Source organism: Cucumis melo, chromosome 4 (genome assembly GCF_025177605.1).
Source record: "Cucumis melo cultivar AY chromosome 4, USDA_Cmelo_AY_1.0, whole genome shotgun sequence".
NCBI lineage: Eukaryota > Viridiplantae > Streptophyta > Magnoliopsida > Cucurbitales > Cucurbitaceae > Cucumis > Cucumis melo.
In genome coordinates, this window is record NC_066860.1 from 6,750,820 (window position 1) to 6,765,496 (window position 14,677).

General features: G+C 35.2%; 1 long non-coding RNA gene across 1 annotated transcript; it reads right to left on the reverse strand.

Moving 5' to 3' along the window:
- Positions 1-5,979: 5,979 nt before the first annotated feature.
- Positions 5,980-11,222, reverse strand: LOC107992106 (uncharacterized). The gene is made up of 3 exons (XR_007820011.1): positions 10,746-11,222; positions 6,880-7,762; positions 5,980-6,334 (listed from the first exon to the last, which is right to left on the reverse strand). It is a non-coding gene; the product is annotated as an uncharacterized LOC107992106 (long non-coding RNA).
- Positions 11,223-14,677: the final 3,455 nt, after the last annotated feature.

Here is a 14,677-nt window from a genome sequence, read left to right on the forward strand (position 1 = left end):
CACATTTGTGTGTGCGTTTGGCAACAGATTCCTACCACATACAACTCTTGGAAAGAAGTTTCGAATGAGCTGAAAGATAAAATCTATGATTGTATATCGGTATGAGTTCTATTATTATGTTTTTCATATAATGTAATTTGCTTTAGACTATTAGTTTAAATACACTTTTCTTTTCTTTTTTGTGTAGATGTCGTTCAATTTACAACTGAATGCTAAACATTCTATACTTATGTCTGCATCAAGAAAGTTTCGAACTTTCAAGACCACGTTAACTCAGAAGTATATACTTCCGTTTAAGGGTCAACCATCACTCTTGCAGTTTTCTCCCAAAATCTATTCTCATATAAATCAAGAAGATTGGGAATCGTTTGTGGTTGCTAGACTAAGTGGAGAATGGGAGGTAAATAATTTTGTTTTGATATCTACCTACAAACTAATGCGTTGTACAAGATTATAGTTGTATTCAAAGGGAAATCAGGTCGAAATGCGTACACAATCACCACATGTCTCGTAAGGGATATGCTAATCTTGCCGATGAACTAGTGTTATTTTGTAAAACATTGTCAAAATAATATAGTGAAAGCGCGTACCCGATCCACTATTAGGTTATGTGTATAATTTTGTATATATTGTGAAAAAGTAATTGTTTGATTCTATGGGTTGATGTATATTTTAGGGTTTAAATATTAATGTATTCATATGTGAATTTTATGGCTTAAATTCATAGTATTATTGATATGTAAATTGTGTGATTATTTCATTTTATAGTTTTGCATTTTTGTTTCATAAATTGAACATTGCATATTTAGACTGTAACGCCCCAAATTATGGTAATTTATTATTAATTATCTTAAGTTTAATTTTGACAATTGTTGAAATTATTTTGAGTTTTATTGATTTATTTGTTGGAAATATTTGATTTGTAGAAACTATAATTAGTTAGATGCTTTGGGAAAATATCTAATTAATTGATTTTGGATTAATGATTGGAATTGGTTGTTTAAGTAAAAGTGTGGTCGGTGGAATTATATGTAGAGGAATTCTGATTAATTATAGTTATGGTTATGTAATTAATTGAAATTGAAGTTAAAATAATTATATTACGAAGATAATATAATTATTAAGGAATATATTGTTTTGGGAAGATAAAAAGAAGATTTTAGTATGTTTTAAATGAAGAGAGATAAGGAGTTGGTGGGGAATGTTATATATGACGAAGATAGTAAGACTACATGGAGTGCCAGTATCTATCATTTTTTACAGAGATGCTCGTTTCGCTTCAAAGTTTTGGAAAGGGCTTCAGCTTGTTTTGGGCACGAGGTTAGATTTCGGCACAGTCTTTCATCTTCAGACTGATGGTAAAATAGAGAGGTTGAACCAAATTTTGAAAGATATGCTGCGAACTTGCATGTTGGAGTTTTCAGGGAGTTGGGACTCTCATTTGCATTTGATGGAGTTTGCCTATAATAACAATTATTAGGCTACCATTGGCATGACACCGTTTGAGGCTCTGTATGGAAGGTGTTGTAGATCTTCTGTTCGTTGGGGTGAGGTTGGTGAGCAGAAAATGTTAGGCTCTGAGTTAGTTCAGACCACCAATACAGCCATACAAAAGATTAGGACTCGTACGTTGACAACGCAGAGCAGACAGAAGAGTTACGCTGATGAACGGTGTAAGGATGTTTTGAGGTTTGAGAAGAAGGGAAAGTCAAAGTTCGCGTTTTGTAGGGCCATTTGAGATACTTGAGAGAATTAGTCCCATAGCTTATCGTTTGGCATTGCCTCTAGCTTTCTCTGCAGTTCATGATGTAGTTCATGTCTCTATGTTGAGGAAGTATGTAGCGGACCTGACACATGTAGTTGACTTTGAGCCATTGCACATTAATGAGAACCTGAGCTATGAGGAGCAACCCGTTGAGATTTTGACAAGAGAGGTCAAGATGCTTCGTAATATATGGATTGCGCTGGTTAAAGTTCTTTGGCGAAACCACGAAGCTGAAGAGGCCATATGGGAGACAGAAGAAGACATGAGAGCTTAGTATCTCGAGCTGTTCGAGGATTATAACTTTCGAGGACGAAAGTTTCTCAAAGGAGGGAAGATTGTAACGCCCCAAATTAAGATAATTTATTTTTAATTATCTTAAGTTTAATTTTGACAAATGTTGAAATTATTTTGCGTAATATTGATTTAATTGTTGGGAATCTTTGATTTGTAAAAATTAGAATTAATTAAATGCGCTAGGAAAATATCTAATTAATTGATTTTGGATTAATGATTGGAATTGGTTGTTTAAGTAAAACTGTGGTTGGTGGAATTGTATGTAAAGGAAATTTGATTAACTATAGTTATGGTTATGTAATTAATTGAAATTGAAGTTAAAATAATTATATTACGAAGATAATACGATTATTTATGAATATATTATTTTGGGAAGATAAAAAGAAGATTTTTGTGTGTTTTAAATGAAGAGAGAGAAGGAGTTGGTTATTTGGCGCCTCCTAGTGCGTGCTTTTACTATTCATCATCCCCTTCTTCAAGCAACCCTAAGAACCCTAATATCAAACTTCAAGAAAACCCTAGCCACCCCTCACTCACGCTGCGCTGCCACAATCTCCAACCACAATCGCATGTCGTTGTTCATCCATTCGAAGCCTCAATCTCCCTTATCGATCGTCGACCGTCATGCCTTAAGCAGCATCGCATAACCCTCTCTGTTTTTGCTTCACCTCCGTCGCGTCTCCTCCATCGCAGTTGGGTGTTTTCCATCGCGTCGTCCGCCAAACAGCAACCATCATCGAACGTCAGATCGAGTCGTCTACCTGACCACATCAGCCGTCGAACAAATTTTCTATCGATCTGCTAGTCGTCGAACCAATTCTTCATCGTTCTGTCAGTCGCAAGTCACACACGTGAAGTCCAAGGCATGCATGTGAAGTTCGAGTCGCAGTGCCTATACGAGCTGTCGAGCCGTTCGAGTGAACTCGAGCTAGCATCCGAGCTGCACGCATAAGAACCCAGCCAAGCCTTCTCTTCCTTCAGTCGTGAGCCGTGTGTGCCCCTCCAAGCCACCACCCGAGATATTTTTCTTAAGCAAGATGCCAACCCAGTTTTAATCCTATTTAACCTATTTTTGGTATGTTTTGATTGGGTTTTTTGCATACCCAACAAATATTGAGGTTGGATTCTAAATATTTAATTTTGGATTAAATTAGATAGATTTTTAGTAGGAAATCGTGAACTGTGGAACTTTGTCCTAAATTAAGGTTGAGTTGGATCCGACCTCAACTTTGGGTAAGTTGAATTAATTAGATTTTTGGATCCTTAAGCAACTATTAATTTAGTTATTCATCTTAGTATTTTATCCTTGTTTAGGATTTTCATAGGAAGCTTGACTTTGCTGTCAGGAGTGTATTTCTGTGGATTAAGCTAATCTCCAGGTAGGAGATTCTCCTACTAGACCTTTGAATTGAAGTATGAGTTTGCATGTAACTTTTTCGATTATGCATTAATGTCGCTAATATGCATAATGTGTTTATGATTTATGAGCATTGGTGGTCATGACTAGTGTATACTTATGATGACTGTTAGTTCTTACTGAGTTACGTTGATGATGACTATTGATGTTGATGTTATGCATGAATTATTAATCTCATGATTATGAATGCTATGGTTAATATTCATGCCATTCTTATGATGTTATATTATGCTACATGCTATGAATAGGTCATACTGTTAGCTTTTTATCTATTAGAGTTGTACCCACATAAATGTCCCTCGGGATCACCACCTTTTATGATTGTATAGTCTGGCAGGATCACCAGTCCAGTATGAGATGATATGTTATGAGTGACTCAACGGGGTCATTCACAGCCCAAATGTCTTAGTGTTCCTTTCAAGGTTAACTAAAGACCAGTGTGTTCTAGGTGTTTCTTTGGGTTCACCAAAGACCAGACATGTTCCTACGGGATCATAGATTGCGCGTGTTCAAGAACGTGCCAGTTTAGGGGTACCACTTTACAGGACTCTAATATGAAGTTAACAATCACCTAGCGGGACTAGTAGTAGGTCCCTTACTCAGTATATTTTATACTCACTCTTTTATGTTTAATTTTTCAAGTAGAGGTAGAGGTAAGAGTAGAGGAAAGTTGGCGAATGACAAGAAGTGACCCTGGCATCTATAGTGGAATACTTTGCTTACGCCTTATGTTATTAGATTTTGATTTCAGCATTTATGCACTTTTATTTATTTTACTGTTTTAAAACTAGATAGGGCCCGAGCTAGGAACTTACTTTTAGATTTTTTTCTACTTACTTTAGCTTATTTATGATTTTAATGAATATTTGAGATTTTAAATGAAGGAGTTTGTTATTTTCTTTCTGGATTTAAGAAAGTTTTATCATCTTTTAGGTAGTAATGACCTCAGCTTAGTATAAAAAGTTGGGTCGTTACATGGACAATGCATGTTTTATAGAAGTATGTATTTATATGTAAATTTATAAACTTGTAAAGTTAAAAGTGTGTGTATATTTTGAAATGAAAACTTAGATTGTTTAAGTTTGGGTTTTGACTGATTAGGTGAGTAGGCTTTGTGTTGATCATAGTATTGTTGAAATAATAGTGGTCTTAATATTTTTCGAACTTTAACAGCTGATTAAATACATTGTTGCGGCCAGAAGATCTAGTTACTCTTGAACTTGGGTAATGATGGGGACAATGACATAGAAGTAAAGGTTGATGAATTATTTGGAAAAAATAAAATATAATGAATGAAAATTAAATGATACCATCTACGATATTTACACAAATAGATTGGGACATTACTCATTCTGTTTGTGAACAAGGGTCCATATTAGAAGATAGGAATGTATCTATAGACAACTGTTGTTTAATTTAAAACCAAATGTTATTTGACTATAAAAAAGATCTTCAATTGGCCATTAAAAAGTATTGTGTGATAAAACACTATGAAATTAGTGTAGTAAAATTGGACCAAAATATTTGGTATGTTAGATGCAAATAATTGAAATTAGGCTATAACTTGAGGTTATGTGAAAGTAGGCGTAAGAGACACAAAATGCTTGAAATTACTAGGCTTGATGGGAAACACTCATGTTTGTATTCAGAGTTAACACGAGATCACTCATAGCTCGATTATAATTTCACGAGTATTGAAATTCAAAGCATGGTTAGAGTTGATCCTAGTGTTACTCTGGCACTGCTCCAATAAATAATTAAAAAAATATATGCGTACAATGTCAAATTCAAATAAGTATGGCAAGCAAAGAGAAAAGTATTAATTGTTGTTTTTGGTGATTGGGAGAAATTGTATAACAAGCTTCCATTCTAGTTGAGCGGTTTACATTAATATACCTGGTATTTTCTTCCATCTGATGTACCTGGTATGACTATTTTTTGAAGTGTTTTCTGGTCATTTGGTCTTGCAATAGAATGGTTCAAATATTGTTGGCATTAATTCACATATTGATCAAACCCATCTATATGGAAAGTATAAGGCGAGATGTTGATTGTCTTATCTACTAATGCAAATTGTCATGTATTTCTTCTTGAGTTTCCAATAGTGGAAGGGAAAAACACATCCAGTTGGACATAGTTTCTTTAGACACTGAATACGTTACCAATCGAGATGGTACTTGCTTGATCTCTGATAGGCATAATGGCATTCTTTCTTCCATATGAAGAGATAGGTTGGAGTGAACCTCTAGTATACCATCGATATTGTCTTCCTCATATTTCTAGCAACTTCGATACAAAATACAAATCTAAGCAACTGAAAGATTCATTGTTTAAGACAGGTAATTAACAACCAAAGTCGCAAGTTTGTAAGGTGCATGAAATAGCTGAAACAATTGAACTCTAAGTGTGTTGAGTATTTCGAATATATTTACTTGGAAAGTTGGACTCAGTCGTACGATAATGAGTATCGATATGGGTGGCTGACAAATAATGTAGTAGAATGTTACTCATAACTTCTTTGATTAGATTGACATTTTATTGCACAACTTCTGTATTTTGAACATTGAAGAGACAAGATAAGTGAAGCACTCTACTGGAGAGATGTTTATACAAAATATGCAATGAGAAAGCTTAAAAGGTGGGAGAAAGAGCTTTAGCACATTCAATGACATCCATATATAGAGAAACCCAAATATTTGAGGTATATAAGGGAATAAGTATAATTTCTCCATAAGGGAATAAGTATAATTTCTCCATACAAAGGGGAACACACACAAATAGTAAGCTTGGTGAAAGGGATGTGTTCTTTCAACAAGTGGCAAGCATTTATTGCATCGTTGACCATCAAATATGTCACCCTGCACAAGATAGGTATCTCGAATTGGATTCCTTCTACTCATGCATCTACACTTTATACTTATCTAGGACATTTTATCTATCTTGTTGGTAATGGGGATCGGGTGAATGTGGGGGACTTTGTTTTTTTAATCATCTATTGAGATATGTTGACACCTTTGGTATTCAAATTCCCATATGTTTTCCATGACACCTAAAAAACTTTCTTGTATCTCAACACCCGTCCGTACTGACTCCCATTGATGCAGTTGGTACTGTCCCTAAAGTCATTTCTTTGAGCATGCAGTAGTTTCAAGGGTCACATGTATCAGATATTCCCACAGATTTTGATGCACCGTTTAAACATTGACTACAGTAAGAGATCCTATGTAAGAGCAGTTTCATAGGGAAATTCAATCAATGCAAGCCATGCATCGGTTACTAGCTCCCCTGTTATCAAATCCCCACTAAAGCTAGACAATGAGTAATTCTGGTAAGGCATTTTTTTCATGATGACTGGCAAAAGATAATGAGCAACTTTAAAAAGCAAACAGAAGTGCTCACTTACACGCAGTTACACTCTGAAAATGCTATAATCAACTTCAGAGAAGCTGTTCTAGTCAACTTGCTATGTCAAAATAGGGGATGGTCAACAGTTGGGAAACACTTTGTCAAAATCAATAGATGGTCCCACTCTCTACATGCCTCCCCAAAACTAATCCCATGTTAGGGAGGGTGGACCAAATTCAGAGGAATCCCACTTCATATGTAGAACATCTCAACGTTTCAATAAATTGGCAAGGCCTGTGGAGGATTATCAAAATTGGGGAAGAAACAAAAGAAGGTAACAATCTAATCGAAGCAAGAGTAAAATTAAGGTACAATTACTCTGGTTTTTTGGCTGCAAATATCAAAATCTTTGATAAGGAAGGAAACAAATTCATCATATAAATCATAGTTCATTTTGATGGGCTCTAATGGCTCACTGAAAGGGATGTTCATCTTCATGGAACATTCAAAAGACAAGCAACAGCAGCCTCTGATGAATTCAACCTGGAATCAGAACAATTCTTCTTCGACGGAAATAAGGCAACCTCACTGAAATTTTTGAATTTAACAGCCGAAAAGACAATAAATGGAAAAAGATAGTTTCATTAAAGTCCATCATTACCATTAGAGACAAGGGAGCCCCATTCTCAACGGAAGATAAACAAAATTTGAAAGCATTGAATGAAGAAGCCATGGATGCGGTGAATTTGGGGCCTTTGAAGATACTCAATGATGAGGCATTGGATTAAGGGAAAAAAAGGATGGCATATATAAGGAAAAAGATACTTCATTAATGAAGCCTAATTCAAAAATAAAAGTGTCTTTTAACTCACTGAGGAATAAAACCAATTACTACAATCCCAAAAATTCCTCATCCAGACGGTCTCCCATCAAAACAAAACCTGAGAAAAAACAAAAAAGTCAGCGGAGAGAAAGGAAGCAAAAGAAAAGCCTCATTAATTGAATATAGGGTAAAATCCAATTAAAATATTGAGCTAAATATCCAGCCATTACAAATCTTAGCAACAGGAAGTGAAGCTGAAAATAAAGGCCTCTCATTGATAGTGGATCAATGGAGATCTACCACATTTGAAGATACTTTTAGCTCTGATAATGCGGAAGTTATATACTTCTCAAACATTGAAGTCATTCAGGAAACTCCATAAATGAAGACCACTTCACTTGAACTTGAAAGAAAAAAGCCAAAAATATAAAGAAAATAAAGCATCGATCTTATAAGAAGAAAGAAGTGAAGGAAAAAGATTCCTCTGACTTCAACAATCAGTTGGTTCCTTGGCTCAAGGAGAGTGGTCTGAAACTCACTCCAAGCAACTCCAATTTGATCCAAGTACTTCAACATAAGAGCTTATTAGAACAGATGGGATAGATGAGAGCTTAATGGGCAACGGGGCCTTGGGAACTTTTAGTGTAAAATAAATTTTTATCTTGTAATGCCAGAGGTTTAGGCTATCCCTCCAAAACAACCATTATAAAAAATGTAATAATTTCATATTCTTCTGACTTTATGATGCTAACCGAAACCGAACTCAAAGCAGTGAGCAAAAAAGTAATCAAATCTCTTTGGTCACCTATTAGTATCAAATAGATTGCTAAAAATTCTAAGGGTAATTCAGGAGGAATTCTCATTCTGTGGGATAACCTAAAACACGGCCTCTTGAATCATATGGAAGGAAACTTCAACATTTATGTTAACTTCCTCTCAAATAGTAACAAAGATTGGTGGCTAGCTGCATTGTACGGGCCTATAAAAAGAAGAGAAAGGCCTGAATTAATGAAATGATCTCCAAAATTTGCAATCGTTGAATTCCTTTCCTTGGTTAATTGGGGGAGACTACAATGAACGACTATCAACCCAGCAAAACACAACATGAAAATGTTTGAAAGATTCATTGACACAAATAACATGATAGACCCCCCGTCCCCATCAACAACAAGTATACATGGTCAAACCTTAGAGCACATCCAACACTATCCCGTATTGATAGATTCCTCCACAATACATCATGGAAGCTCCTTTTTAACAATCACTCTTCAAGAACACTTCCTAGAACTACATCTGATCATTATCCCCTAATCCTTGAAGATGGTAAAATCAAATCGAGGTCCATCTCCTTTTAGGTTCAACACAAGCTCCATCCATGATCCAGAGTTCATCAGAAATGTTGAAAGATGGTGGACTAACACCAAAAGTGAAGGTTATCCAGGCTTCTCGTTCATTCAAAGACTTAGTTCCCTCTCAAAAGACATTAGATTGTGGCAAGCTAAAAAATCGTGCTTCCTAAGAGCTTCCAAAGAGTCAATCACTCAAGAGATTACTTCAATTGATAAAAAAAAATAAATGACAATAATGACATGGATATAAAAGAAAGTAATAAAAGACTCTCTAAAAAAATGAAACAAGTCAAATCTCCTTGAAATAAGCTCAGTTTTGGTCACAAAGGGCAAAGAAACTATGGATAAAAGATGGAAATGAAAATACATCTTTCTTTCACAGAGTCTGCACAGCTAAACAAAAAAGAAATTTCATCTCTAAAATCGTAGATGATGATGGCTCCCTGCAAGACTCAAAAGGGGCAATAGCAAGTGCTTTCATCAGCCATTTCAACAGATTATTTAAGGATGATAATATCTGAAAGCATTTCCATTGAGAACCTTGATTGGCATCTAATTCCAAATACTAAAAGCTCAACTATCTATGCTCCTTTCAATGAAGATGAGATCTCTTTAGTTATCAAATCCTTTGAGAGTAATAAAGTCCTGGGTCCAGATGGTTTCCCTCTGCTATTCTATAAAAAGTTCTGGAATATCCTCAAAGGTGATATATTGGATGTTTTCAGAGAATTCCATGAAAAAGGAATTATCAACAAAAACATGAACAACACTTTCATTGCTCTCATTGCCAAAAGGAAAGACTACACAAATCCAAAGGACTTCAGAGCTACAAGCCTTACGACTTCTCTTTATAAAATCATTGTCAAAACTTTGGCCAACTGATTGAAACCTACTATTTTTTCAACAGTATCTGAAAATCAACTTGCTATTGTCAAAGGGAGGCAAATCACAGATGCTATACTAATGACCAATGAAGCAATTGATTTATGGAAAGCTAGCTAAACAAAAGGTTTCATTTTGAAACTTGACATTTAAAAAGCGTTTGATAAGCTCAATTGGGACTTTATGGATTATATGTTAATAGTAAAAAACTATCTGAGTACCTGGAAGAATTGGATCAAGGCCTGCATCAGTACTGTCAATTACTTTATTATTATCAATGGTAACCCTCAAGGAAAAATTCAAGCATAGAGAGTGCTAAGACAAGGGGACCCTATCTCTCCCTTTCTTTTTTTCATTGCAATGGACTACTTTAGTAGACTGCTAAAGCATCTAGAGGACAATGGTTCTATAAGAGGGGTCTCCTTCAACAACGATTGCAAGCTCTCACACATCCTCTTCGCTGATGATATTCTCCATTTCATCGATGACAATAATTCCTTCCTCAAAAACCTCTACATGGCTATCAAACTTTTTGAAAAGGCCTTTGGGATGAATATCAATTTAGCCAAATCTTTGATTTGTCTATAAATGTGTCTAACATCCATGCCAAAGACATTGCTCAAAACTTAGGAATATCCCTATACAAGAGTTTCCTTGATCCTATTTAGGAGTCCATCTTGGGGATAATCCTAACTCTGAGGATTTTTATCTCGAAAGGAGGAAAACTCACCCTAATCAATTCAACCCTTTGCAGCCTCCCTTACGTACCAACTCTCTGTTTTCAAAGCCTCTAATTCGATTTAGAAAAATATAGAGAAGTCATGGAGGAACTTTCTTTGGAAATATAATATTGGAGATAGAGGCTCTCACCTTATCAAATGGTCCAAAATCACTAAGCCAAAAGAAGAAGGTGGCTTAGGCATTTCAAGGCTTAAAGAAACAAACTTCTCCCTGCTCATGAAACGGCTTTCGCGCTTCCATATGGAACCTTATGCTCTTTTGGGAAAGATTATTAAAGTTAAATACCAACGAAGCTTTGTGGATTCTATCCCTATAAAAGAAAAATTCAGTACGAATTGAGGACCATGGAGATCTATTACCAAGAGCCTCGCATGGTTTGAAAACAAACAAGCTTGGGAAATCAACAATGGTGAGAAAATCTCCTTTTGGCATTTTGATTGGAGTCAAGAGGGTCCCCTTTCCATAAAATACGCAAGACTTTTTGCCCTATCTCTATCTAAAGATCAAACTATTAAAAAAGCTTGGAATTCTACGGTCAATAGTTGGAACATAAATACTAGAAGAAACATGAATGATAGCGAAACTTCCTTATGGAATCAAATAAAAAACAACCTACCAGTTCCTCGTGAAGACAAAGGTATCAGCAAACCAACCTGAAAATTGGAAAGCAACATGATTTTCACAATTGCTTTCTTAAAAAATGATCTGCAGATTCTTCCTCGTCAAAGAGTAATACTACATATCCTTTCTCTTTTGCCAACATTTGGAAATCAAGCATAAAAAAAATGCAAATTTTTCATGTGGTCTTTGCTTCACAAAGGCTTAGACACCATGGAAACTCTACAACGCAAGCTGGCGAGCTATTACCTAAATCCTAATTGGTGTGTTCTTTGTAATAAGAGTAGTGAGAGTTCCAACCACCTCTTCCTTCATTCCAAATCGACCATGTTTCTTTGGGATAACCTTCAACAGAAATTGAATCATCAAATGCCCACAGATGGCATAAATTCACTTTGCATTTCTCTCAGTCGCTTGAAGCCCAAAATATGCGAAATGTCATCACCTTCACTGCTATTGTCGCAATCCTATGGTGCCTATGGACCAAAAGAAATGGAATGATTTTTGCAAGCAACTACAAACTGAATTTATTAAAAGGACTTTGGGAAATGCTTGCAACTATAATGGTTTATGGTGAAGTATTTCTAAAAATTATTCTCCCTGCACTGGCTCTCAATTTCAATGCTCTTTGTAATTTAAAACTAAGGGCTTCCCTCTAACCCTATGTAACTTCTAATGTTTTATCTAATAATATCTCGCGTCTTGTCAAGCATTAGGATATCCCTGTGGGGCCTAATGTCCTTTTATCTAATAATTCATTCATGTTCACAAGTTACAACAAAATGGTAAGGGTGAAAAAGAAATCAAATCATGCTTTTCTATTATCTTCTAATTTTTTTTCTTTCTTTATTTTGTTGTCTATTTTTTATATATAATAGTATACTTGTGTATATTCCTTCATTTATAGGTTTGTTTTTAGTACACAACTGAACTGAGGGAAACATGAACCACCAACTTTGTGGTTGATATGCACATATGTGAATCTTTCTTAATACACAATAGGAATGCTATATGTACACATTTCTCTACTCTTTATGTTGAAATCATGTCATATTGGGAATATTTTTTTAATGTAACTATGTGAATCTTTCTCATGTTTTTTTCTTCATCTATTTTTTTTTTATTAAAATTGTTCTATTAATGAAATGGCTTGAGTGACTTATATTTTGATTTTGTTAAACAAAATAAATATTGTTGGAATTTATTAAGTATACGTAAACGTAATAAAATGTGTAAAGCAAGAAATATTGAAGTCTTTTCTTTAATTTTTTACGTACAAAATCATTAAAAAAATTATGATTTCACATTTATAATTTCATAATCTCAAAAGAAATATGATTTTGGTGGATGTTTTATCATTTTATTACAACTATGTTTTAGTCTTGCTTTAGTGGCAATTTTGTCATTCACATAGATTTAATGTTTTTGGTCATTTTCATATTTAACAAGATAGAAGCTACACTTGGTTAACTTTTCATCTCCTTATTTAAAAAAAAAAGATGTGATTTCATAACCAATATTAGTTAATGCTTTATGTTATTAGGGTCATAGTGTCACTTTTCGATCCTTCATAACTGATGTTACATAATGCTATATGTTATTACATAACTAACAATTGTTCTATCTTCCACTTCATTTGTGTTGGAATTTTGTCAAAAACAATTTAATGAGATATTTAATTTCAGAAAGATAAAAGATATTCCTTTATTTTAGGAATCTTGTATCGGTAACTTTTTGAAATTATTCTTGAAGAAATATATATATATACTACGAAACTTGTGGGTTTCGGTATAACTTATGAAAAGAAGGTATTCGTGTTGCTAGTCGAAACTATCACTAGAGTATTTCATGGTTTATTTCTCGTTTCTCTAGCTGCTGGCTTAATCGACTCCTTTCACGCATTGGCCAGCTCCACATTGCCATATACATAGTCATTTTCTACATGGTTGTCTTTAATCATTATATGCACATAATAGCTAGCTCCTTGATAAGAATAAGACTAGTCGTTTACTCATATACAAAGCATTCATTCATCAAACATGAAAACTTTAACATAAAACATATGTAACGACCCAACTTTCCGGACTAAGCTGAGGTCACTATTCAGTGCTAAGACTCGACCACAAAACACGCACACATAAAGGACTGGTTACGATTCATTAAAAACGTTTTAAAATATTACAAAAAAATAGTTTCGGGCCCTATTTTAAATCACATTCACGAGAGTTCCAAAATACAATGCTCAAATCATCAAACACAAAATCATAAACCAAATATTCTAACCGTGACTCGATCTGACAATGAAAATAACGAGTAACATAAATACATCAACAAAAGCATAAAGAAAACCAGACGCGTCCATATGACCTTCACGCATCCTTCTTGTCCCTCATCGGTCTACCCCTCGCTGTATCCTTATCTGAAAAGATAAAGAGGAAAAAGGGTGAGTATACGATATACCCAAAAAGGGACCCATACTGGGCCCGTTAGGGAATGACAGTTAACTTCTTATTTAGGGGTACCCTACATAAACAGTCTAGTGGTTCCGTAGAATGCACACATCAGTCTCGTGATCCGAAAGGATGCACGTATTAGTCTAGTGATCCCGAAGGATACACGTATCAGTCTAGTGATCCCGAAGGATGCACCTATCAGTCTAGTGATCTCGAAGGATGCACATATCAGTCTAGTGATCCCGAAGGATGCACATATCAATCTAGTGATCCCGAAGGATACACATATCAATAAGGTACACCACCCCATAGATGAAGCTAACCGTTACCACTCAGTCCATACTAAACCGTCTACAACAGTCACACTCCGACAACGTTCATACTAACAATTTCGTCAGAGGCTTCGTCAGTCAGACAGTATAGGTTTAAACAACTATATCCTCAGTTGCTATATACATATCCAATTCACACATCATTGTGACATTCTTTAGATCCAGTCAACTAGTCAAATCATAATCGAACTCTTAGTCCTTCCACGACATAACTCCATAACCAATATCCGGACAATAGACCACCACATACCTAACATTAAGACTTTAAAGTCCACCGACACATAATTCCAGTTCACAACGTAGCCCACCAATACAACTAAAATACACAGAACATTCGGGCATCGGTGTCTATCCGTAAACAACTCTTTACAAACGATGGCACACAAGCTACAACTAGCGGTCGCGCTACCTTTAATCAGACAAGAGCATATAAGTGATATGTATTAGTCAAACATGCGTCAATTCATTCAGTAAAGTTACTAACGTATAATCCCCTGTGGATTACTACGTTTCCAGCCTCGATCCGAGGTCCAGTAGTAAGAAATCCCTTACCTGACACTTGGTTATGCCCCTTGATCGAGTCCACGCCCAACGAATCCACCTAAACGAAATCACAAGGGTTTAAACGATGACACTAGTAAAAGTCATTTTTAAATGG